At 51.6% G+C, this 17916-nt stretch overlaps 1 protein-coding gene across 1 annotated transcript in view; it reads left to right on the top strand.

The window, feature by feature from the left end:
- gek (serine/threonine-protein kinase gek) overlaps positions 1-17916 on the top strand; it is a 141700-nt gene that overhangs the window by 37683 nt on the left and 86101 nt on the right. The window lies entirely within an intron of this gene.

Genomic DNA, 17916 nt, shown 5'->3' with positions numbered 1-17916 from the left:
TCAGGAATCATGGCTTCACAAGGGTCACCCTCTAGTGACCAGTGAACGTCATCAACATTGCAGTAGCATAAGGAGGGCGTTTTGGATGAAAAACGCCCTCCTAGGACCAAATACCCGTTATAGTCTGGCGGAAATTTCCGCAATTCGACGCGCCAACAAATTCACCTTTCTCCTTCACTTGCTTGTTAGCTGTTTGTAACTGACCTTGCCGCACGGACGTGGAGCCACTCACGACTGCACGCGCAAGTTGGCCTCGTCTTTTCAGTCCAGTGGTTAGCCGGGTGCTTCCCTAGCCTGCTTATTTACTGCACGCTTTTAGCGAGACAGGGTTGTGCTGCAGGTATACGCGGCGGCGTTGAGCGAAAAGGCGGAAAGCTTCGCTTCGTCGCCTCGCTACGCAACGATAGCGGTACTACTCCTCCGGCCCCCTGGCTTTACGGTGGCGGCGGCCGCTTATTCTCCGGCACGTATCCACATTACGTCGTGTGCAGTTACGGCCGCTCGTAACCGGTACCTGGTCTCGTGATGGCGAGGAAAAAGCTGGGTGAGGGGGGGAAGTGTGAGTGCGATGGATCTGCCCGGCCACATCGTCGTTGAGCATCAGCCAGGGGAGAAACCGGTAACGACGAGGCCACCACTCCGGCGCGCGCACATTGCGGATTCTGTCGCCGGCACCTTTCTTCTTCGTTTTTCCCCCGTTTTGCTCGGCCCTTTTACCCGCTAACCGTGGCGTAGATCGTCCTCGTCGCGTCCAGAGAGGGGGAAGACGTGTTCTCTCTCTCATATTCACGCGCGCCCTCGTAACACCACTACTGCCGCCGGTGTGGCCAATCGGCGGGGGAACGCACCTGCGTCGGGAGGGAGTCTTCGTCATTGGCGAAAATATCCCCTCGCTCGATAACACTGGCGGTCGCTTTGTGTGCAGTGGTTGCATACACTGTAAGCGAGCTTGCGAGGCGGTGGAAGTGTGTTTACCACGACGCGTGGTGTTTGCGCTAAGGCGTTCGAGTGGTGCGAGATATTGGCGCGATAGTCGGTCCGCTCCTTCGTGCCAGCGAAGGCTCCGGTTCGGCTGAGCTGCGGCAACACTGCATACTGCTGCTTTTCGGCGTAGGATAAGTAGAAACATTTTGGCACGGCTCGTGTCTTGCTGCCCTGCGACAGGTATCGATCACTCGTGAGATACCATAACGAGGTGTCTGCGCGAGCCCCTAAACCAGCGGCGGTTCTTGCCCTGTGGTGAACCCCACGCAACGGTGGTCGCCCCTTTCGTATATAGTCGTTCGTAAGCATGCTTCCAAATGCAATTGGCTCCGAAGGTTGTGATTACCATATCCATTGGACCACCGCGATTGGGTCTCCTCTTGTATATGCCGCGCCCCTCGTTTTCCTCTCGGCCCAAACCATCACTGCTGGCTTTGCGCACGTTGTCGACGCGCGTGGAGCTTGATCGCGTCGCTGGTCGAGTGCGGTGCCTTCTGGTGCCAAACCTCCTCCCATCTGACAACGGTACCATGGGGCAGTTCTGGGTACCAAGTTTATTTCTTCTTTTCGTGGATGCCGTTACTCCCGTCGCTCAGAAAGCACACAGCTGTGGCAACTCACGGGACGCTCGCTCTTTAGAAGGAAAGCATGCACTACTTCAAGTACGTCTGAAGCCTTGACCTTTGACCTTGGAAGCTTCCACGGGGTTGTTGGTAGTTGCCAGGTGACATGGCCGGGCGCTGATTGGCCGGTGTCGTTTATGACGTCACGAGACCATATGTCAGGCGCGATTTCACTTGTACATACGTCACTCCTGGCAACTTGGGCACCATCATGACCTCATTACGACCGTGCCTTTAGTCGCCGGTTTCTGTGGCGTTAAACTACGACAGCCAAAGCGAGACCTCGGGGGGCCGGCCGCAGCAACGCCGTGGAGAGGCATAGCTACTGTCTCCCGATAAAAAGAATGAGCCTGCCATGACATTTGAATTCACATTCCCCTTCACGGGCAGAAGCTGCCAACTCGGGCCGCTCCTTTCATATGGGAGGGTGATATCAGAATCAGCCTGTCAGAACCGTTTGGATTCCCGTTACCCCTACGACACGCAGGCACGTCCATACGGCTTGGTTGAAGCATGACTTTATATGTGGGCTGGTTGCTTTCGCAATTCAACCAGGGTTAACCAGACCTAAACCGCAACTAATTTTGCTTCTGCTCGTCACTTTCCTGCCTTCGTCACCGGGACGCAGAGGCGCGTATACATTTGATTTCCCGTAACAGCGTTGGAAGCTAACGTATCTGTCCTCTGGAGGCTAGCGCTGCGCCTCTGCTACCGAAGGGTCGTCGGGCTAACCGCTATCTGTTAAAGCCCCTTTTGGAATCCCACCGATTGGTTAAGCCCAGCTATATAACCTCGGACGCTGTATCGACGCATCTACAGGCGCTGTTTATTCGCGCCATTTGCGGGCGAACGCTGTTGTGGCGTTTGTCCAACGCGCTTGACGTCACCGAAGAACCGCTTTCTCCGATTTCGCCGAGCACGGCTCGTGCTTATCCGATGGCTTATCTCGGCAAGTATGCGGAGCCGCGAATGGGGTGCAACCTTGGTCGGGGCGCGCTCGTGGTGGTGACCTTTCTTCGGCTTGTGGAGCACTCACTGGATGACGTCATCGAGGCTGCGTGGTTATACAGGTAGCTCTGGGAAGATAGAAATGTTATACGTTTTAGACAAATGGATCCTATAGATTGCACTCGCCATTCCGGCAATTTGTATGTTACGCAGTCAGGGGAAAAGCGAAGTCGGAATGACGTGCACCCTAATTTTATCGCATTGACTTGAATTCTTTCCTGGTGAGTCGACACCGCTGCGGTCCCTCCGTGACTTGACTCAACCCGATCCGTCACGCTCGCTCATCACCACCTGCTACTGCGCTCACATGATGAGCGTGGGATTTTGTCGCATTTATGCATGCAAACGAAAATAAGCGACCTTGGCGATGTTCCAACAGCGTGGTTCCAACCATGCCGTATGCATCGTAAATGACGAATGCCCAGAAACGACAGAACACGAGACAAGGAGACAGGGCGGTATATTGACGACCGTGCGCTTGCCTCTGTACTGTCGTTTGTGTGGTTTTGTCACGATGTCTCACCAACTGGCCTCCAACCACGCTCTGCTAAGTTGCATGTCATACGCATTGTTCCGACGCTTGAACAGTTAGAGAACAATGACCGTCAAACGGGGGCTCAACGAGATAGGCATGTAGTATACGTATCCCTTGCACTTAGCGTTTGGGCGGACTCTTGGAGTATAGACGTGAGAGAGAGACGGCGCAAAGCTCTTTGTCCCGTGTCCCTCTCACGTCCCAGTATTGAGGGGGTCATGCGATAACTATCAGACTGTATAGAGAATACACGAGGGTTTCGAGACAAGGCAAGAGCTTGGCAATTGCTTTTCTTTTCTTTTATACGCCCGAGAAAAAAAAAAAAAAAAAAAAAAACATTATTTAAAAAAATGTGATAACACGGGAGTTGCGCAGGGCTTGCCTTCTGTACACGGGCCGTCGCGCATTGTCATGTGCGCAGGATTCCTTTTGTGAGCAGCTGTCGACAACAGTGACGCACAGCCTGAAAATCGGTTAAACAAATAGAAAGACAATGAAAGGGAGGCCACGGGTTGGGGCATCTGCCGATCGCGTACTTTGACGCGTTGTCAGCCAGTTATGCCTGCATGGTTCCACTGAAGACTCGCTGACGCAAAAAGAGTGCAGCATAGAATAAAAGACAGACTGGACCTTGTGTCTCTCTGGCTATTGCCGCCTTGTCGGGCTTGATGCGTAAACTATCGTCGGCATGTACAGAGCCGTCCAATCTTAGAACGTCGCTTCGTGCTGCCGGCGCTGCGCCGAGCGCCTCTGGCTTACGCCGTAGAAACTATTGCACGTGAGCAGTCAGAGCCGTAGGGGGGTTTCGCGCGTCGTCTGCTACACTGAAATAAGTGCTACTGTGCTACAAGTTGGAGCTGAAGGTGCGCGTGTGCGTAGTTATGAGTTTCATGTTGCCAGGACCGAGACTCGCGAATGTCTCGGTGAGTGCATGATAGGGGTGTACAGCCTACAGGTGTGTAAGGGTCCTAGCGTGATGTACAGAGCGCCGTGCCCATGCTAGTATAGTGCAATAATAGTTCTGTGCAAGGGCTTTTTTTTTTTTTTTTTTTTTGGGGGGGGGGGGGGGGTGTATCCGGGCTATTTATACAAGGAAAACAATTTCCTTTCAGTAGGTCGAGCCCCCCCTTTCCCATTGTAGAAGCAACGCCCTGGCTCGAGGGACACACCGTAGTAATATCCTCCGTATTGTTTTCGACCACCAGAGTTATTGTTTTTAAAACGTTCTCTCGTTTCACTTCCTCCGAAATACGGCTACAGAATGAGTCCCAGCTACTGAAAATATCAAGTACTGCGATGACCTTTTCTTTCTTATTTGTTCATTATTGAATTTATTTCCTTGCTTTGACGAAACTAAATGTCTTCCCCAATACTTCCGTTTATTATATTATTTTGCAGAGACAGCTTCTAAGGGCGCGATTCCGGTTTCTACGGCGTTGGTGCAGCACCGCGCCACGTTGAGGGGTCACACAATGCAGTGATACGTCACGCATCGCGTCATCGCGAAGTGTCACCCCGATTCTTCCGCGTGCAATGACGTAAAGTACGCCGTCACTGCAGTTCACCATAACAATGCACGCACGCTGAGTAGTCGGACCGAAGTGACACCACCAGTGAGAGTACTGTGATGTCAAGTACACCCTGGCAGGATCAAGGACCTTCGAATAGAGTCGTGCGTATCTGAAGGATGGTCGGGGTATACGTAATAACAATGGCACTGGGCCATTGTTACACGTAATACGACCGGCGGTATTGAATAAATAAAAAAATAAATAGAAATGGAATACGGACGAAATGCCACTGTGGCTTTAAAATTTTATGCAGCCTCATGCGCATTAGTCGCTGGCGCAGATTTGTTTTTTTTTTTTTGTTTTTTTTTTTTCCCCTTGTTTGGCCGTCGCTGGAGGAACCGGTGCGTTTGTTCGCGTGCCACTCACCAACGACGGTCAGAGCCAAGCGGTTAGGAACGATGTAACGATGTACCTCCCAGTCAGAAATTAGTTGGTTGCGTCTAAGGTAAGCTCGGAAAAGTTTGTTTTTCCTTTCCCCTATACGCTACGAACGTCCGGGTCGTTATCACGTCTATAGCGTCGCCGGTCTTCTCATTCCTCTCCCCGGAGGGTTGCGTAAACAGTTTTCCATCAAAAAGATATTAGCCCGCCGCGCAGTCACTCTTTTGCGTCATCTCTTTCCCAAGACGGACGGGCATTCGAGCTTTCCGTCTGACTATAGCGTCTGAGAGCTCTTCGTCATCACCCGTCGAAGCTAGACGGCTTGGTTTTGCTTTCTTCCCAATTCCTAGACGGAAATGCGTGGAGTTGTCCCGGTTACTTTTCCATTTGTCGCGCTCCTAATGCCTCACCGTTGTGGTGGAAAAGCGCAGATTTTCAGATTTCCTCCCTCCCCTTGCCCCGCCGGGATGGCGCAGTGGTTACGGCGCTCGATTACTGTTCCCAAGCACGCTGGATCGAATCCCGGCCTCGGCGGCAGCTTTTCGAGGGAGGCGAAAAGCAAGGCGCCTGTGTGCTGTGTGATGTCAGTGCACGTTAAAGAAACCCAGGTGGTCGAAATTTCAGGAGTCCTCCACTACTGCGTCTCTCATAGCCTTAGTCGCTTTGGGACGTTAAACCCCACAAACCAACTAACCATCCTCCCTCCTCCCCTATTCTTCTCTCCACTCTTATTTTCTTCTGCCCAGGACACAGCGGTTTTCTTATTCGATCGTCACACTTGGCCCTTTCTATACATAGAATTTGCGGATGTCACCAGTCCCTTGTTTGCTGCGATGATACTCGTTTTGCGTTCGCCTGTGGTCGACCCGTTTACAGGGGAGCACGGAGAGACGTGCTCTCATTCGCTCAGGATAGCAGACACTGCGGCATGCGGAAACTCCGTATACGCAGGCAACTGCCGAGATTTCAAACATTTTATGCCACTGCTGTTGCAGAACCCGATGTTTATATGCCTGAGGCTTCATTCACAGCCTATGTCGTGTGCTGCGTCGTGTGTTTTTATTCGTACAATTCCTGCCCGGCTGAACCTATGTATGTATACCTGCTGCTTTTTCGGCCTTTTATGCCCGTTTGTCGCGAAAGAGCTACAGGTTAAGCCGGGCGTACTTGGCCGCGGTTGATGTATTTTCTTATTTCGTCGTCGCCACACACCACATCTTCTTCACAGTGTTGTTTGTCGAGGAACTTGTTCGATTTTAGCCATCTGTACATGTGGCTTCGGTACAAGAGGCAGCCATAGGAATTGAAAATAAATTTTAGAGGTTATATCCACGCCAGTAAGAAGTCTACTTAAAGAAACAAGAAAAATGTCTCTAGCTCGTGCTCACATTGTGTTCCGTCTCGTATTTGAACTACACCTGTACGCGCGTCCTGCTCCGTGGCTTTACGTTTGAGGAAGGCATCAGCGAGTGTTCGCTCGCGACAACTGAGCCGTGTCCCTTCTTGGAGCCGTGCCCCGCGTGTCTTTCGCAGCACGGACGGGCCGACATTCGTCGACGCGGGGTGTAGGGGGCATCGGGTTTAACAACATCCGAGGCCCCTCCCCCCCCCCCCCCCCCCCTACTCCCGCAGCGGATCGAGGTAGCGCTGCTGCTATCCCCCCCCCCCCCTCTTGTGCACTCGGTCGGAGCAGCGCAGCGGGCCGTATGATCGCGTTTGCCCCGAGCGATGGGTGCGCTTTCACTCGTGTCTCCATTGTCTCCTCCCCGCGTGCCGCTGCGTTGTGCGAGTGTGTGCTCCCGCCAGAAAGCAGCGGCTGCGCTTCTCAAGCGCCTGTCATTCCTTGGTGGGTCTCTCCTAACTGAAATATTTCCGTTAACTGCGATAGTTGCTGTTAGCAGTTGTTTGTTGGCCTTGCACCGAATGGCACATACCCCCACATTGGGCGTGTCAGTCGAGAATCGGAAGGCGAAGAGACCGCTGGAGTTAATCCAGTCTGTGACGCCACCTTTTCCTTCCTCTTCAACGGAGAGCAGGAGGAGGATGGATGGATGTATTTCGTCAACCTGTGTAGCCTGTGTGGGTGACCATGAGTCCGTGCTGGAGGCCGGGAAGCCTTTGCTCCTCGGCCACCTTCCAGGGCCCGCTCTACGGCCTGGAGTTGGGTTTTTGTGCTGGACAGCACGGCCTCCCGTCGCTCGAAGTTTCAAAGCTGCAGTGCATTAAGTGCTGAGGATGCACCTACTACATTTTGCGGAGTATTGGTCAGGGTAAGCGACAGGGAGAGTGAGAGGGGATCGAAGGAAATGAGTGGATTTGTAGCCTGAAGTATGTTCTTGGGCGAGTGAGTTACCTGACATGCAGCATTGCTTGTCTGCAGTATATGCAGCAGACAGTGAGTGCTATTGTAGTTGGCTGTGGAGGTAGCTGCATATACTTTTTTTTTGTCCCTTTGCAGTGGTGGATGAGACATTTAACGACCGCAGGGAAAAGCAAATGGGGGCAGGGGTGGTGCCCTGTCCTGTCTTCCTATCGCTCCCCTCTCTACTTCCCCTCGCTATCCTCTCCCTATCCCCTTTTCCTTCCCGCCGGCCGCAGCTCAAGTGCTTCAGTTTTTTAGATAGCAGTTGCCGCGGCCGGCAATACTCTTTTCCTTCTTTTTGATTATTTAAAAAAATATCAACCAGCTACCACCACCACCAGGGGTGGTGCTGAGTTTTCATTTCGCTCTCGGGCATCATCGTACTGGCGACCATTTTGTTGTAGTGAACGTCTGTCGACAATCAGTTGCTTTCGACTTCCTTCTAGGGGGTGATTTGTTTCCTGAAGTATAAACAGTGACTCAGAAAGGTAAAATGATTACAAAAATCTAGAATTACCTGAAAGATGTATCCTTAATCTGGTTATCATGAAAACGTACCTTACTATCAGTTCAGTTTACTTTACCCGACATTCACCTGAAATGATGTTCAAGCGCACTGTTCGTAAGTCGGCACGACCAATCGGGCCGATATTGGCACCGTATTGGCAGTGTGCGGCCCAACACAGGACCAGTGTATTGCCAACACACTACCAACATTGAGCCAATGGATTGTGCTGCCTGGGTGCAGCTGCGTCTACGACTTTTCTTAGGGACGCGCCATCAAGTTTTCTTTGGCTCCAAATGTTTTCAACCTCAAGGTATCATAGTACTCTTGGTGGTCTTTAAACAGTGTCAGTAACCGCGCACCTTTCGGTGTTGCTCGCTAGCCCAGAAAAGCACTTAAAGATGCTGATTTCACTTCAAAAGTTAAAATATAGTTGAAAATATTGTAAGCACTGTGAGTGACCTTCATCTTCATCTCAGCGTAATCATCATCGGTCATCGGGTCGTGCGAAGAAGACGAAGTGTTGCTAAGCTGTGGCTAGTCGGTAGCTGCTGCTTCGGCCTACCTGAAGTAAAAAGGTGAATTTGCTGGTGCGTTCTTCTGCCTCACAAGTGGTGGAAGTGCCTCCTGATCCCAGCGTCCTCAACGCGGCACCCCCTGGAGCTCCGTTCCGGTCGTGTTCTTGGCGGCACATCAACCGCCATGGCGCAGTCACATCCCACTGCTCTCACCGTTCCGGCGCCTGTAGCTACCGATGGGCATCCCACGGCTGCCCATGCCACCTCTGCACCACTGACGTCCCAAGGTGCACTTGCTCAGCACCATTTGACCCACCCAACTTGGTCAGTTACCTCACGTCAGCGCGACCCTCCGGTTTTCGCCGGTCTCCGCGGTGACGACGTCGAAGACTGGCTACAACAGTACGATCGGGTGAGCGCTTTTAACGGTTGGGACGCTTCTATGAAGCTACTCAACGTCTCATTCTACCTGAGTGACGTGGCTAAGACGTGGTTCCTCAACCATGAGGACGCCATTCCTGACTGGCCTCAATTCACGACACAGATCCGCCAGATATTTGGAACTGTTGGTGCTGGTCCGGCCTCTTTTCAAAAGAAGCTAGAGACCCGTGTGCAGCTTCCAGGAGAGACATACACATCCTACATTGAGGACGTACTCGCCCTTTGCCGGCGAGTTAACAATGGCATGGTCGAGGCTGAACGTGTCGGACATATTTTAAAAGGAATTGGCTCTTTTGCCTACGCAGCTCTAGCTGCCCAAAATCCCGTCACGGTGGCAGACATTCGTGCCACTTGCCAGCGACTTGACTATCTACAGTCGCGCCGCCTCAACAACACCTGGGATCCGAGCCAAATTCCCGAAACTGATCTGCGCACCATCATACGATCTATAATACGGGAAGAGCTCCACAATGATATTTCGTCGGTTCCTGCCTTCTCACGCCCACCTGCTCAATCTACTGGGTTGCGTGGCATTATCAAGGAGGAGCTTACTTCACTCAATCGTCCCATGGCTACAGAACCACCAGCCCCTCCCTACGTTCCGACGTATGCTGAAGTCACTGCGGCTCCTCCTCCTTGTCCTCCTGTCCATCACGCGCCTGTCCCACCCAGCCTCGCCGCCCTGTCCCCGCGACCACCGGTGTATGGTAATTGGCGGCCTCTCCCACCTCGTCCAGTATGTTTCTACTGCGGAATCCGCGGCCATGTAACACGCGTTTGTCGCCGACGACTGCGAGATGAGCGTGCGAGCTATGGGTACGTTCGACGTGACGACGCCTACCAGCTTCCTCCTCGCCAGTACTACACCGATAATGACCTCCGTCCCTCTTCCTCCCCGTCGACTTCTCCTGACCGGTCTAGGACAGCACGGTCATCGCGTCGTCGCTCCCCGTCACCCTTTCGCCGGACTTCGTCGCCCCTTCGCCCTCCATCTTCAGCTTCTGCCCGCCAAACGGAAAACTAACCTGTGCAGTTTCCGGAGGTAAAACTGCACCGCCTGTCGTCGCTCCAATTCCTCCTCTGCTCCCATCAAACATGTTGACTGTATTCCTTGAGGGACATGAACTGGAAGCTTTAATTGATACCGGCGCCGCTATTTCTATTATGAAACTTGACTTGTGTTTAAAACTGCGAAAAGTGCGCACACCTTATACCGGTCCTCCTTTACGTGCTGCAAATGGACAGAATATTAACCCTTGTGGAGCGTGTACAGCCCGAGTCACCATTGATGGCATCTTGCACTTCATTGAGTTTGCTGTCCTATCCTCCTGTGTCCATCAACTCATCTTCGGCTGGGATTTCCTCCAAAACGCCTCAGCAGTCATTACGTGTTCCCCTCCCACTATTGAAGTCACTGAATGCAACATTCTTGCCGATAGAGAACCACTTTCTTCCCGTGTAGTTATGCTTGCCGATCACGTCCTCTATCCGGGCAACGAAGATATTCTATCTGTGACTTCTGACGCCGTCACCGATGGCGACGTCCTGATTACACCCAGCCCTCGTCTCCTGTCAAGAGGTATTATCATCATCGTGTCCCTTCTTCGCTTCTCCAGCGGTTCTTCTCTTCTCGCCGCATTCAACACCACATCAGAGCCCATTCTTCTGCGACGCGACTCTACTGTTGCATCAATTGCTTCCGCCCAGCCTGTCACACTTCTTCCCATTTCCACCTCCGATCGCTCTGATTCATCCCCTGCCTCGCTCAGTGCAGCACTTCGCCACACGATCAGCACCGACCTGACAACAGACCAGACAGACGCATTGCTCGCTGTATTGAACAAGCACGCAGACTCGTTCGACGTCAATTCCGGCACACTGGGTCAAACCGCTGCAGCAACGCATCGCATACTCACCGACGGATCAAGCATAGTTAGACGCCGGCCTTATCGTGTTTCTCCAACCGAGCGCAAAGTTATTCAGGAAAATGTTGCTGACATGCTTGCACGCAACATCATACGCCCATCGTCTAGTTCCTGGTCATCGCCTGTTGTGCTAGTGCAAAAAAAAGACGGTTCGGTTCGTTTTTGTGTAGATTACCGTGCTCTAAACAGAATAACTCGTAAGGATGTGTATCCCCTCCCTCGAATTGACGACGCCCTCGATTGTTTGCAAGGTGCCCAATTTTTCTCCAGCCTTGACTTAAGATCAGGCTACTGGCAGATCCCCATGAATGAAGATGATAAAGAGAAGACCGCCTTTGCAACACCGGACGGTTTATACGAATTCAATGTAATGCCTTTTGGACTCTGCAACGCTCCTGCTACATTCGAGCGTATGATTGACACAGTTCTCCGCGGCCTCAAATGGAAAACATGTCTCTGTTACTTAGATGACATCGTCATTTTTTCTTCGTCATTTCCTGATCACCTTACTCGTCTCGATGAAGTTTTGACAGCACTTTCCAGCGCTGGCCTACAGCTAAACACGAAGAAATGCCGTTTTGCATCAAAATCCATTAAAGTTCTTGGCCATCTCGTAAGCAGCGAAGGAATTAAGCCTGACCCTGAAAAAATCGCTGCTGCGCTGCACTTTCCCCGTCCAACTCGGGTCAAAGATCTCCGCAGTTTCCTCGGCTTGGCATCATACTTCCGCAGATTCATCCGCAATTTCGCCTCTATTGCCTCACCTTTACATGCGCTTCTTCACAACGACACGCCTTTCATCTGGTCTCCTGCTTGCGAAGAAGCATTTGAAACTCTGAAGCGTGCTCTGACTTCGGGTCCCGTCCTCTGCCATTTTGATGATAAAGCACCGACAATTTTGCACACCGACGCCAGTAGCCATGGCATTGGCGCTGTCCTTCTGCAACGCCAAAACACCTCTACAGAAAATGTTGTTGCCTATGCGAGCCGAACTCTGACTTCAGCGGAACAAAACTACACTATTACCGAACAAGAATGTCTCGCCGTCGTCTGGGCTGTTCAGAAGTTTCGTCCTTACCTGTACGGCCGTCACTTCACAGTCGTCACTGACCACCACGCCCTATGCTGGTTATCCACTTTGAAAAATCTGTCCGGTCGTCTCGGGCGGTGGATCCTCCGCCTTCAAGAGTACGACTTTACTGTCACTTACAAATCGGGCAAGAAGCACAAGGACGCCGACGCTCTCTCTCGTTGCCCTATTGCTTTGCCGTCGCAACCCATGTCCTCGCATTCCTCTCCTGTCCCAACGGAGTCAAGCCATTTAAACCCTACAGTTATGCAGTCTTTGAGCGCCGCCTCTATTGCTCCCATGCCAGATATACACTGCAATCTTGCTCACCACCAGAGTGCTGACCCTTACTGTCAAAAGCTGATTGATAGTCTCAGCGGTGTTATTAGACCTCCAAATGCCCGTCTCCGTCGTCGGCTCAAAAATTTCAAGTTACAGGATGGCACATTATTTTGGCACAACTACAGCCCACTGGGCCACACATGGGTTCCCGTAATTCCTTCTTCCCTGCGTCCTCAAGTTCTACAAGCCTTTCACGACGACCCCACCGCAGGTCACCTTGGGTACCACAAAACCTACGACCGCATCAAACGTCGTTTCTTCTGGCCTGGCCTTTCAACCTCAGTATTAAAATACGTAGCGTCTTGCATCCCTTGTCAACGACGCAAGCGGTCTACGTCGCCTCCTGCCGGTCTCTTGCAACCTCTCCCATGTCCTTCCACACCTTTCGAAGTCGTCGGAATCGACTTGTATGGACCCCTGCCCTTGACTCCAGCTGGCAACCGCTGGGTCGTTACTGCCGTTGACCACCTCACCCGATACGCTGAAACCGCAGCACTTCCTTCCGGCTCCGCTTCCGAAATCGCCAACTTCTTCCTCCACACCATACTTCTTCGCCACGGCGCCCCTCGCCTCCTCCTTAGCGATCGTGGCAAGTCGTTCCTCTCCACCGTCCTCGCCGCAGTGCTTAATGCTTCAGGCACGGTGCATAAAACTACATCTCCTTACCACCCTCAGACCAATGGCCTCACAGAACGCTTTCATCGCACCCTTTCTGATATGCTATCCACCTACATTCACCCTCAGCACAACAACTGGGACTCTTTACTCCCCTTTGTAACCTTCGCCTACAACACTGCCGTTCAACGAACCACCACCTACTCTCCGTTTTTTCTTGTTTATGCCCGCCATCCTACCTTCTCCCTCGAAGCATCTTTCTTCACAGCTTCTACTCCTTCTGCCGCGCCTTCCCACGAACAGTTCGTGTCTCGTATCGCCCACTGCCGTGATCGTGCCCGCCTTCAAACTGAAGCCACTCAAGCTTCCAGGAAAAGCACGTATGATGCGACTCATCGCTCAGTGTCTTTCCGCCCTGGAGACGAAGTGCTACTCTGGACACCTACTCGCATCCCCGGCCTGTGTGAAAAGTTTCTGAGCCGTTTTATTGGCCCGTACACGGTTCTGGAACAAACTTCCCCTGTAAACTATCTCATCACACCTGCATCGCCTGTTCGCGATCGTCGGTGTCGCGGCACCGAGATTGTGCACGTGTCGCGCTTGAAACCCTTTAACCGCCGACCTTAAGATTTAATTTGCGACCAGGATGGTCGCTTTCGTTCGGGAGGGGGAATGTTGTAAGCACTGTGAGTGACCTTCATCTTCATCTCAGCGTAATCATCATCGGTCATCGGGTCGTGCGAAGAAGACGAAGTGTTGCTAAGCTGTGGCTAGTCGGTAGCTGCTGCTTCGGCCTACCTGAAGTAAAAAGGTGAATTTGCTGGTGCGTTCTTCTGCCTCACAATATATATAGTGAATATGATTAGTCAACGGCTGCAACAAAATTGCATGTCATCGCGAGAGATTTTCACAAGGACACAATGCCGCCTGGGCGGCACCTTAGTCGCTTCACCAGGTTTTAAAGAAAACAACAACAAAAAAGGAAGGTATTTATAAGATTGGCGTAGTAGTACAAGTTAGTTACGTCAGCATGTTTGCCAGCAAGGATCCGCGTCGTTGAGCGCTCGCGGCGACTCCTTTGAGGGGGCGCATCCTTTGCGAAGTTGATCAGAAGGCGCGGCACACATAGCGGAAGCTGCCGAGTGAATTCTTTCCTCTTTTTTTTTTTGTCATTATTTTTGCTTTTGTTTTTCCTTTATTTTTTCTTTCTTTTTGCCTCTCCAAATCTCGGCAGGAAACCGAGTCGCCTGCTGTGCCGGCCGGGACCTCTGGGGCCCGATATTGCGTTCCTGCACGAGATATTGGAAGCGCGCGCGCTCGCGCTGCGACTGCGCTGCCGCTGGCGGAGGAAGTTCCCTCTCTGTGCGCGAGCCTCCTCGGTGCTTTGAGTGGACCATCGGCCGCGGGCGCACTGTATAGATGACGAGATCCGCCGAGGTGGTGGGAGGGGGAACCTCGATTTCTCTGTATCGCCGCCTGCAAAGAGAGGAAAAAGAAATGGTCGGGCCATGTATCGGGCGACGTGTACGCGGATGCGTTCGCGCGATTTCTCCTCGGGTCGAGGGGAGATGTGGGTCTCGGAACGACACTTTCCGGCGCTCTCTCGAAGCTTGATTGCGCACTCCGTGCGCTAGCTCACGTGCACGGGAGGAAGTGTATTGCGGCTGTGACCCGGTGTGGCGAGGAGCACTGGCTTTCCGTTCCCTCAGAGAACTTTTGCCGTGAACGAAGAGTGATAGGGATATAACGTATCTTAGTGCTGTTCGTGTTGCTGAGGTGGCGGTTTGGGCTTGCAACTCTCGGTGGGGTGCTGGTAGTAGTAATTAAGCGTACAAATTAAGCACTTATGGTTGTATTTCTCCCACCACCGCCACCGTTGCTAAGTTCGTACAGTTTCTGGCACCATCAGTCATCACGATGAGCAAACATGCTGCGTTTCGAAAGTCGTTAGCGATGCACTTAGCGGGCAAGCCTTAATCGTTCGTGTCAAACATTCCGTTCATTCCGATTTGTTCCATTTGAAGCCGTTTTCTTTTTAATGCGGTATCGAGCATTTTTGATGACTTTGGGGCAGAAATACGTCAGCAGAGGTGTGTATACAGAAAGTGTCCGTCTGTCCATATGGATGCCGCAGACTGATAAGTTGATAATGAGGTAATCGACAAGTACTAATTGGTATATAGATTATGACTCAGTAATTGACTGAGGCCAATTAACTTAGTGTTGAGTTCCATATTTAGCTGGGTCACTCCCATAATTTGGTCCACCGGAGCCGCGAATTGATAGCACCGCAGTACCGCTATGTACTGACTCATGCTAATCAGTGATAGCTAATTAGCAACGCTGCTCAGTGATACTAGCGAGGGATAGTTAATATTAAATTAATGGTTACGCATTTTCCGCTTGTGGCAGGCTACGTGCACCCTTTGCCTTTTTTACTTCTCGGCTAACCGTGCACCCACGCCAGGGCAAGGTATCCCCTGGAAATAGGCAGTGATGACCTCTGTTCTAGACTAATGCGAATGAAGGAAGAGGCGCCAAATGTCCCTCAAACAAATCCCGGAAAAGCCAATAATGGCGTCTACCGTTTTGTGATGATATATATCGCCGTTAAAGCTGAAAGACCTGGGATGTCAACTGCGACCTCACAGTAGCACGTAAGGGGATGATTAACAGCTACGCCACGGCCGTTGGTCAACGCCATTGGATAGAGGGCGTCCATGGAGGGGGCATCTCCCGCTTCGTTCTTGAATCGCATTCGACTGTGCAGTAAACTTGGCTTCGCATTGCGCGCCTATAGTACTTTGAATATTGCACCGATGAGTCGGGCGCCGAATCGCTGAACGTATAGCTTGAGTGACGATCCCTGCTTATCCTTCGGTCTGCCGAAGCGCCAAGAGCACTGGTATACGCTTTCTCTATGTACGTGGTTCCTGTTGTATATATACCAGCCGAGTGGCAGCCGGTGTTGACGCGGCTGGCCGACTGCTGCTCATCAGGCATGGAAAACCACCACCGAGATGCCTGTTTGAGGGCGTCAGCTGCTTGTTTCCTCCATGTTTTATGCATGCCGCTCCTGTCGCAGCCCGGCCACCCAAGACACAGACCTCGCGCTAAGCTCGTCAGCTCGTGACGCGCTGCCGCTTACTCCTTCGGTACGTTAGTGCGCGTTGGCGAGTGGCGGGGTTTTCCTGTGAAGTTGCGTTTTCGGCGTGAATCGCCAAGATACGTGGGCCCAGGTGGGGCTGCATCGCCGTGTTAACTCTGGCATCGGTGTGTACAGGTGGCGGATGTGCGGATGTGCGGAGAGTGCAAGGACGGGTTCCACGGCCTTAATTTGTTGGCTGTGTTGGCGCGAGTTGCCCATTATTAGCGGGATCACGGTACGAACGCTGGTGAACCATGGCGAAAAAAAAAAATATTGTTCTTTGTTATCTTCTCTAGTGGCACGTAAATACGATATATTACGGGAATCATCACGCGGTATTTTCCCACGACCTGGAAATAATTTATAATTAGGGCCTCTTCTTGATGCTTTTTTTTTTTTTTTTTTTTCGTTTCAAATATACGGTCGATGGCTGTGACGCTTAAGAGACGTGTGTAAGTCACTTGACGCATTAAAAAAGTCGAATATAAAAGTCGAAGAATAGATGCAAGCATGCAGTGTTTTGAATTCTCAAGTCACACTGTTGAAAATAGAAGCATTGTATTATCCAGGGCGCGAGCCAGCACTCGTCGGCCTGAAGCAATTGGCTTGCGCGTGTAGCAATGACCAGACGGCTTCATATTTTTCAATTCAATTTTCTTTAATACACGCTGCGTTCATGTAGTGCACGATATGCCGTCAGGAACCATACCACAAGGAATTTCCGTTGGCTACTTGTTCGTGAGAAGCACTGAGAACGATCCTGAGTAGCACTTGCATACAGCGAAGAATGCGGAGTGGATTCGGTGGACTCACTGTACCAGCCTCTCTCGGAGCCCGCAGAGGGCGTTCCTAGGATCACTGAATTTCGAGCCACGTCTAGTCCTCCCTCATTTCACAGCTTTTATTTTATTTATTTACACATACTGCAGTCATAGAGACCAAGCAGGGGGGCAACATTCAAAAAGCAAAAATAAAATCAAACACTACGCAAATCCAGCGTTCCGGCAACAATAAAAGAAGAAAACCAAACAGAGGGCAATGATATTGTTAAGTTTACACATACAATAAGACACTCTTTTCAAAAGCAGCGGCAGCTTGCTGCTGCTTCAGGCTAACAGACGTATATGCCAACGACTCTCACGGACGTTGCGGTGAAACAGCATAGCCTTGTTACGTGACTTGCGGACGGAATTGCTTGGCCGCGTTGGATACGGTGGAAAGGGATGGTATCTTGGATGCGACATGTATGCACCTTTTGATGGGCTTGAGGCTTTTAGGCGAGACACATTAAAAATCCTCATAGTAGTGATAGTGACGAGAAAAACCTGTTCCATTCCCTGCTTAATAGCAGTGTTTTACACGTAAACAACGCCAACCCTTTTGTAATACCTCTTTACGCGGGTACTTTATAGTAGTAAGTGTAACTGAATGCTGACTGGACACACGAGAACGGTCGGCGCGGCACGCTTCGGATAAGACACGCATGTGTCAATGTGACCTTGTAGAAGAGCATCCGCCTCGCATTCGGGAGGTATCAGGTTCTATCCCCGGTACCGTCGGGTGCCACTGGTTTTGGGCACGCTTTCCTCGGGCCTGATGCTCGACTCTTCAGGATGAAATACTGTTGAAAGGGGTCATGGACCTCGCATTCGGGAGATACCAGGTTCGATCCTTGATGCCGCTGGGCAGTGGGTACCCACCGGTTTTTCAATGGTTACAAAATTTCCCTCGGCCTGGTGTTCGGCTACATTCACACGACTGTAGAAACAGGCTGTTTCACTGAAATATTTGGAGAGAGCCAGCTTGTTACGTGTTGGCTCATTCCCCTTCGCGGAGCGATTATATAACCAACTCTGTCGGTGCGTGTTCGTTAGCGGCAACCCTTCCGG

Source organism: Amblyomma maculatum, chromosome 10, assembly GCF_055883805.1.
Source record: "Amblyomma maculatum isolate TAMU_Amacu chromosome 10, ASM5588380v1, whole genome shotgun sequence".
Classification (NCBI taxonomy): domain Eukaryota; kingdom Metazoa; phylum Arthropoda; class Arachnida; order Ixodida; family Ixodidae; genus Amblyomma; species Amblyomma maculatum.
The sequence above is the reverse complement of the archived record's forward strand: the minus strand, read 5'-3'. Positions and strand labels throughout refer to the sequence as shown.